Source organism: Nicotiana tomentosiformis, chromosome 1 (genome assembly GCF_000390325.3).
Source record: "Nicotiana tomentosiformis chromosome 1, ASM39032v3, whole genome shotgun sequence".
NCBI classification, from domain to species: Eukaryota; Viridiplantae; Streptophyta; class Magnoliopsida; order Solanales; family Solanaceae; genus Nicotiana; species Nicotiana tomentosiformis.
The window spans coordinates 35,179,080-35,187,388 of record NC_090812.1 but is presented as its reverse complement, the minus strand read 5'-3'; the positions used below and the strand labels follow the sequence as shown (position 1 = coordinate 35,187,388).

The following is an 8,309-nucleotide window of genomic DNA, read 5'->3' as shown; positions in this document are numbered from 1 at the left end:
ATCATCATTATTGCGCACCAATATAACCTTCGGAATAGATTTACGCGTTATTTATCATAATACGGAAAGTTTCATCTTTAGGATATTACTATTAACCAAGATTAACCCTTGTTTGCATAAATCTAATTAGTTGGACAAGGATTTATATTTTTGGTCAAGGATTTATATATATATATATATATATATATATATATTTATTTATTTTTATCGTTATAAAAGTGGGAAGCTTTAAACTAAAAAGTTGAAAGACTAAATTATCCCTTTAATAATGTATATTTATATTTAATAATAATAATTAGATAAACAATTATGTTACAATTCAGAAGAACCAGTTTCCGAAAAGCCACCATATAGAGTCACCATACAGATAGAGAGAAAGAAAAGGTGCAAGAGATTAAAGATGTCCGACTACAAAACAACGCAAGCAATTAGGTTTAATTAGTAAAAACTCTTACAGGGATAGTTTGTAATTTCAAATTTGGAGATTCGAGAATATTAATCTAGCTTATGTTTAATTAGTAATTAGGTATTTTAATTTCCTGTATCATGGAATACTTTTGTATTTATAATATTTTCCTACAAATACTTGGTTTGACTCTTTCACAGCATTAGTGTTGTTTATTTTGATTTTTGATCAAAGAAGCATCATAAGAAGATATTATTTGAAATGATTTAATAAGAATAAAATAAAATTATTATATTGACCTCTGATATTTTGTAGATATGGGTCCTTACTCCATATTACTTTTCTTTACACTACCTATGTATTTTGTAACTATACTTATTTTAAACAAACAAATGAAAAAAGGAAAAAATGATCCACAAATGAGTTCATAAACTGCTTCAGACGAACAATTTCATTATTTGCCAAACAAGTTTGTTGGCATTCATAATAATGTAAATATAGTCAAAGTAGAATTAGTATAGTTAGTTAATTTCAAGTCCAAGGTATTAGGAAACGTTACATAAAAGATATTATGTTTATGTTACATGATATTTGTATAAGATTGATATGAAAACACAATAGTGTAGTTTGATGGTATCTCATTGTATACGGTCGAAATAGATTTCGGCCTTCGTACGTTTGATCGAGTTCCTAAGATAGTACAAATAAGTTTCGAGCTCCAAGACCGATCGAGGAATCGGCTCGGTATCATTATCGAGCCCATGACCAAATCGAACCGCAAGGCAACGTGAAAATTGTCGGAGACGCACAAACCGATTGACACTCACCCCGAATGTCGAACTCGAACCAAGGCCGAGGGCTCGAGCCAATACCGAGCTCGAGCCAGTATCGAGCTCGCAGACAAGAGCCGTTGCAACCGCACTAGGGGAGAGAATCTTGGCGGGAATCGAGGAAGAGACAATTCATCATGGGTTTTCCAATATATATTCTTTATTATAAATAAAGTAAGATCCATCTACTATAAAAAGGGGGGGAGGGGTCCTTGTAAGCATGGGGCAGGTTGACACATTATAAGAAAAGACTACTTCTCTTATTGAAGAATAAATCTCTTGAGCTTGTTTTACTCAGCATACTCACTCTTCTTGTTCAATAATTTATCTCCCGTTTTTACAGCCAAGAATCTAAACATTTCCACTTCTACGTACGATTTATGTCAAGCTATATCACATATCCTTAGAACTACTTATAAATTTAACTATATTCGATTTTTTGGGTAAACAGTTTGGCGCCCACCGTGGGGGCGCCAAACTTCGAGTTCGAGTTCGATCTATCTTACTATATTCAATCACTCACTCGATCATAAAAGGCCTACGGGCTACAATACTTCGAGTTCGAGTTCGAAGCAATCACTCACTCAACTATTAAAGCCTAAGGGCTATCTTACTTCGAGTTCGAGTAATCACTCACTCGATCATAAAAAGCCTACGGGCCACTTTTATTTCGAGTTCGAGCAAGCACCCACTCGACCATTACGCCTACGGGCTACTTTACTTCGAGTTCGAAACGTTCACTCGACTACTAAGCCTGTGGGCTACTTTTATTTCGAGTTCGAGCAAACACTCACTAGGTCATAAAGTCTACGAAGGCTGAATTCGATGAAATCGCCTAAATCCTCATGAAAACATTCGCAAGGAATGAATTAAATCTTCACAAGGCAAGAAAGCAGAAGCAAGTCAGTAAAAGAAAAAGATATTAGTATAAATATACAAAGATTGTTTACATGAATAAATGCAACATAGAAGCTAATGGCTAAGCTTCTGGGTTATCATCGAGAGCGGTCTCTTCTCCACCGGGCTCCCCCCCCCCCATTATCGGACCCGCTCTTGCTACCATCATCATCATCATCATCGTCGCCATCAGAAGCCAAGGCTTTAGCATCAGCTTCGAGTTCTTTGTCCCTTTTTATCTCTTCAGCAAGATCGAAACCTCGAGCGTGTATCTCCTCGAGGGTCTCCCTCCGAGATCGACGCTTAGCAAGTTCGGCAACCCAATGTGCTCGAGTGTCGGCAGTATCCGCTGCCTCTCTTGCCTCCATTTGAGCAGCCTCGGCATCGGCTCGATACACAGCAATAGACTTATCCGCCATGACTTTTGATGACGTAATCTCCGCCTTGCCCTCAACAAGCCTTGTTTCAAGCTCCTCGATCCTCTTGGCCTGAGCCGAACCTTTTTGCTTGACTCTTTGAAGCTGAACATTGGCCGATGATAATTTGGCCATGTTTCTTTTTTGCCGCCAGGCAGTCGTTAGTCTCCTTCCACCGATCACATTCAGCCTTGATTTGATCGACTTCTTCTTGAAGTAACTCGATCTTTTCAACCTTTTTCTGCAGCTGAGATAACGAAGGGTTAGCTTCCACAGTTGAGTCAAACCCATACTCTAACAGAACGAGGCTTACCTGCTTATCTAGTTCGGCCTCTTCTTTACGAGCCTTAGCCAAATCTGCTTGGAGGTCCCTTATAACCTCGTCATTTTGGCCGCAAAGAAGCCGCAGAGCATCTCTCTCCCCCGAGACCTTCTGAAGCTCGACCTCACACTGGCTGAGGTCGGCTCGAAACTTGCTAATGGCCTACACATAAGTGAAAAAACACAATTTAGGTTTAGAAAAGAACGAAGAAACCAAGCGCAGTAAAATCATTACCCGAGAAATAAAACGTTGGGCCTCTTCTAGGAGAAGAGAAGCGTCACTAATATCGGAGGCATCACCGACTGCAGTAAAGCAATCCCGAAAAAGATCCCCTACACTAGAGCCTCCGCCCATATCAGGGGTCTTCAATTCTCGAGCTTCCTTTAACGCCTCCTCAGAAAAGGTCGGAAGAGAAGGCAAATGACCCACTATCATGGTCCCGAGCGAATCGCTCGGGACGCTCTGATCGAGACTCGGGGTATCGGAACCGGCCTCGACCGGTGTAGCCGTCATCGGCTCAGAAGGTCCGGCGACCTCGATAGCTTTCGCGGATCAGACCACCAAAGCCAAAGCATCTTCTTCTTCTTCTTCTTCTTCTTCTTCTTCTCTCAGTCGTTGGACCGAGTCCATCGAAAGAGCGATTGCCTTCCTCCTCACCCTTCGAGTTTTGGGCTTGAGGTCCTCTGGCCGAGAGACAACTTTTCTCTTTTTATCTTTCTCCGGTTTCGGGACCGGGGGACTTGGTTCCTTCCACACCACTCGAAGGCCTCAAAATGGTATCCTTGGTTATGCCTGCATGAAAGAAAGTCAGGAAAGCGTGAGAAGCGACCCTTACCGTTATTCTTGGCCTCCCACCTACCTTTCGCCAAATCACGCAAAGCGTGTTCGGCATAAGAGGAAGTCGAGGCTAACTTTCGAACCCAATCCTCGAGGTCGGAAACTGCTTGTGGCATCCGAGGGGCAGCTGTATATCGGAGAGAGATATCAGATAGAATCAGAGAAAGATACGAAAAGCAACGCCTTATGAAAATCACTTACGGTCGAAATTCCATTCCTCGGGGAACGGCATCTTCTCTTTCGGGATAAGGTCACGGGTCCTCACCCAAATATAACGACACATCCAACCCCGATCCTTGTCTTCGTTGATGCTCGACATTAAAGCTTTCATTGCCCGACGATGGAGCCTGATTAGTCTTCGAAAGATTTGAGGCCGATACAATCGTATGAAGTGATTTAGGGTAAAATCCAGCCCCCCCCCCCCCCCCCGGGCCTTGTTGGAGAAGAAGCAAAGTAAGATTACTATGTGCCATAGAGAAGGATGAATTTGACCGAGGGTGACCTAATATATTTTGCAAAAATCAATGATCAGTGGGTCGACGGGACCCACCATGAAGGGGTAAGTATAAACACTTAAAAATCCCTCCACATGAGTGATGATGCTCTCTTCGGGAGAGGGAATTTGCAGCACAACCTCGGGTCCCCAGTTGCAGTCTTTCCTCACAGCCTCGAGATGGCCCTCTGTTATCGAGCACATGTACATCGACGCATGCTCACATCGACACGGAACCAACGAAGGATTTTCAACCTTAAAATCGATCTTTAGAGTACACGGGCCAGGAACATGCTCGTGGGGAGGCGGCTCCACCGGCGCCTTGTCGTCGGACGACTGTGAAGAGGAAACTTTCTCCTTCTGAGGTACGATTTTTGAAGTTTTTACCATTGATATAAAAAAACTAAAAGAAAAGGAAGACGAAAGGTTGATGGTGCCAAACGCTGGTGAAGGTGGCTCTATAAGCGGCGAAATAGAGGCAGAAAGAGTAAGAAAATTTGGGAGATTGAAGATGTAAAAGTGGTAAATGATAAATGGAAGGGTTATTTATAGGTTTATACCGTGGCGGTTCAGTATCAGCGGTGGTCGACCACCGTCTGACATGCATTAAATACCTTGAAAGACTAAATCGACGGGACAACTATCACGTACGTCATGATCGAACCCAGTGAAAACGTCAGCTTATAATCCGATCAAGCCGTTGAATATCATATCGCTTCTCACCACATTCTTCCTGAGAAATGAGGGGACTATCTGTATACGGTCGAAATAGATTTCGGCCTTCATACGTTTGATCGAGTTCCGAAGATAGTACAAACAAGCTTCGAGCTCCAAGACCGATCGAGGAATCGGCACGGTATCATTATCGAGCCCATGACCAAATCGAACCGCAAGACAATGTGAAGGTTGTCGGAGACGCACAGACCGATTGACACTCATCCCGAATGTTGAACTCGAACCAAGGCCGAGGGCTCGACCCAATACCGAGCTCGAGCCAGTATCGAGCTCGCAGACAAGAGTCGTTGCAACCGCACTAGGGGAGAGAATCTTGGCGGGAATCGAGGAAGAGATAATTCATCATGGGTTCTCCACTATATATTTTTTATTATAAATAAAGTAAGATCCCTCTACTATAAAGGAGGGGGGTCCTTGTAAGCATGGGGCAGGTTGACACATTATAAGAAAAGACTACTTCTCTTATTGAAGAATAAATCTCTTGAGCTTGTTTTACTCAGCATACTCACTCTTCTTGTTCAATAATTTATCACCCGTTTTTATAGCCAAGAATCTAAACATTTTCACTTCTACGTACGATTTATGTCAAGGTATATCACATATCCTTAGAACTACTTATAAATTTAACTATATCTGATTTTCCAAATAAACACTCATGTCTTTAAAATTCCTAGAGAAATATTCCAATTTTTCTTTTGGTGTGAGGCACCTTTTCTTTAAAAATATAGTTGGAAATGACTCGTTCTTGGTAACAAGATTGATGCTTCAACATAAATATTATGAAGATGGGTTAAAAAATAACTTCAAAGTTATGAACGGATCACTTACAGAAATTTGTACGTTCAAACAAATTACCATAAAACTTTCCACATTGATCATTCACATAAATTTATATTTTGTTCTTTCATGTATAATTATTCACTCAAAATTCTATGTAATACTATTGGTATCATTTTGCAAAGTCGTATACTATGTGACTCGGCCGGCACATGTATACACGTGCAATGCACGTGCCGAAAAACTAATTATATTAAAAGTGTGAAGCCCTTAAGTCAAAAGTTAAATTATCAAAATGCACATCTTGTTTTTACTAAATATCCTATTTAATTGAATAAAAACACTAAAGCCTAGAAAACCTAAATACCCCTTCATAACAATCACAACTATTAAGAAAAGGTGTACTCTATATGTTAATGTAGATCCATCTACTACTTTTGTTCTTACATATACTCCACTATCATTATGTTCATAATCTCATCACTCTATGTAGATGCAATATCTGAATGATTGCATCGGTTAGCATATCTTGGTGTAGCTTCAAAACTAAAATGTTACCTTGAAGTGTTTTAGAAATTCGAAAACGGGATTTCTAGACTCTAAAATTATTTGAGTGACAGATTCTCCCAAAATAATTGATCTTGCAACTATTACCCATTTTCGAATAAAATTAGAAAGCATTCATGTGCTAATGTCTTTGGATGCCAATTAAATATACCACGAGGTGATGTTATTCATATGATGTGTGGGAATGCTCGAACAGAAAAACTAAGGGGAAGAAGAGAGGATGCGGAAGTCTAGCGCCTAGAAAATTTTCTATATTTATACTTAGAAAATGACTTTGAATGGTGCTATTTCTACTGCTTGAATTTTGTCATGACGACGTTCTTTCTTCTCTAATTTCAAACTATTAATTACTCAAGATTGATATTTCTAACGAAAGTTTTCACATGAAATTTACTCTTTGCACAAAACAATCTTTCAATAATACCAGATAATCCTTAGCATGGTGTTGATATGTTCAACAATGATCAATTTCTTACTTTTTTGTTCGTTCTCAAGTAAATGGACCCACGTTGCTATGTTAACGAATTATTTATGTTTTACATTCTTCCTATTTTGCTATTAATATGATAAATTATTTCTTATTTTATCGTAGTTTAATTTATGTGCCTTTAGTCTTTATTTCTTAAAATTTGAGTCCAATCTACCTATAGCAAACAAATTGTGGTGATGAAATTCTATTACTTTTTTGTGAATCAAATAATAATTATTTTTTATTGTAAAATTTTCCAAATTTTTTTCAAGTGTTAGAGTTATAATACATTTTTATGTAGTTTTAAGTATGTAAATTTAATTTTAAATACAAAATAATATTTATATTCAATGCAAAATTATGTATATAAAACCTGGTATTTCAAAGCTATATCATGGAGAGGTTAATAATATCTAGACATATGCAATACGAGTGTATTTCTTATAAATGCCATTTGTTCAAAAAATTTATATGAAATATGATTTGGTTAAAGTAAAAATGTTCAAGCGTGAAAGCACTCCTTATAAAAGCAAAAGATTGCAGGTATTTTTATTCCTCCCACACTAACTCACTAACCTATGTCTACTTATATTATAATCATCTTACTAACCTCATTAATTTATGTCCCCTATCCCATTAATTATGTCCCCTTATATTCTAATCACATACACATAATATGCACGACATTCTTCACCCATCTTCTTCTTCTTCACCCTTCTTCTCTATCTCTAAGTAAATCTCCACAGATTGTTAGAATTAGGATATGGTTTCTGGTTTCTTCTTCCCAACATCCCCCCTCAAGTTGGAGGGTAACTTTATGACCCCTATCTTGCTCAAAATCTCAGAGTGAAAACCCCTAGAAAGTGGCTTTGTGAAGAGATTCGCTAGTTGGTCTTTAGATGGAACAAAAGAAAGAGTAATTAAACCGGAAAGAAACTGTTGATGCACAAAATGACAGTCAATTTTTATATGTTTTGTGCGTTCGTGGAAGACAGGGTTACGGGCGATGTGAATGGCTGCCTTGTTGTCAGAGTGAAGAGGTATGGGAAGACTTACTGGTGCAGAGAGATCTTCAAGAAGTCGAACTAACCATGTAAGTTCTGCAGTTACTCTTCTCATCGATTTGTATTCTACCTCTGCAGAAGATAGAAAGATTGACACTTGTTTCTTTGATTTCCAGGAGATGGGTGCTCCTCCTAGTGTGATGAAAAATCCACTTACAGACCTCCTAGAATCCTTGCAAGAGGCCTAATCAGCATCACAAAATGCAAGCAAGGAGAATGAGTGTTTTGCTGAGAGAAGAATTCCTTGTCCTGGATCACAACTCAAATATTTAAGCACTCGTAAGGCAGCAGAGAAATGAGAATTACATGGTCTCTGCATGTATTGACTGAGGGTAAGGACTGCGAAAGAAAGGTCAGGGCGAGTGTTAGTGAGATAGTTCAACTTGCCAACCAGATGATGAAATACTGTTGGATATTGCAAAGGGTGCCCATCATCAGCTTGAAGCTTGGAGGAAGGATCAAGAGGAGAACTGACTCGAGGCAAATGAGATACATC

At 39.1% G+C, this 8,309-nt stretch overlaps 1 long non-coding RNA gene across 1 annotated transcript; it reads left to right on the top strand.

Annotated features, from left to right (window-relative positions):
• Positions 1-7,529: 7,529 nt before the first annotated feature.
• Positions 7,530-8,024, top strand: LOC108947964 (uncharacterized). The gene is made up of 2 exons (XR_004511217.2): positions 7,530-7,842; positions 7,930-8,024. It is a non-coding gene; the product is annotated as an uncharacterized lncRNA (long non-coding RNA).
• The last annotated feature ends 285 nt before the right edge of the window (positions 8,025-8,309 follow it).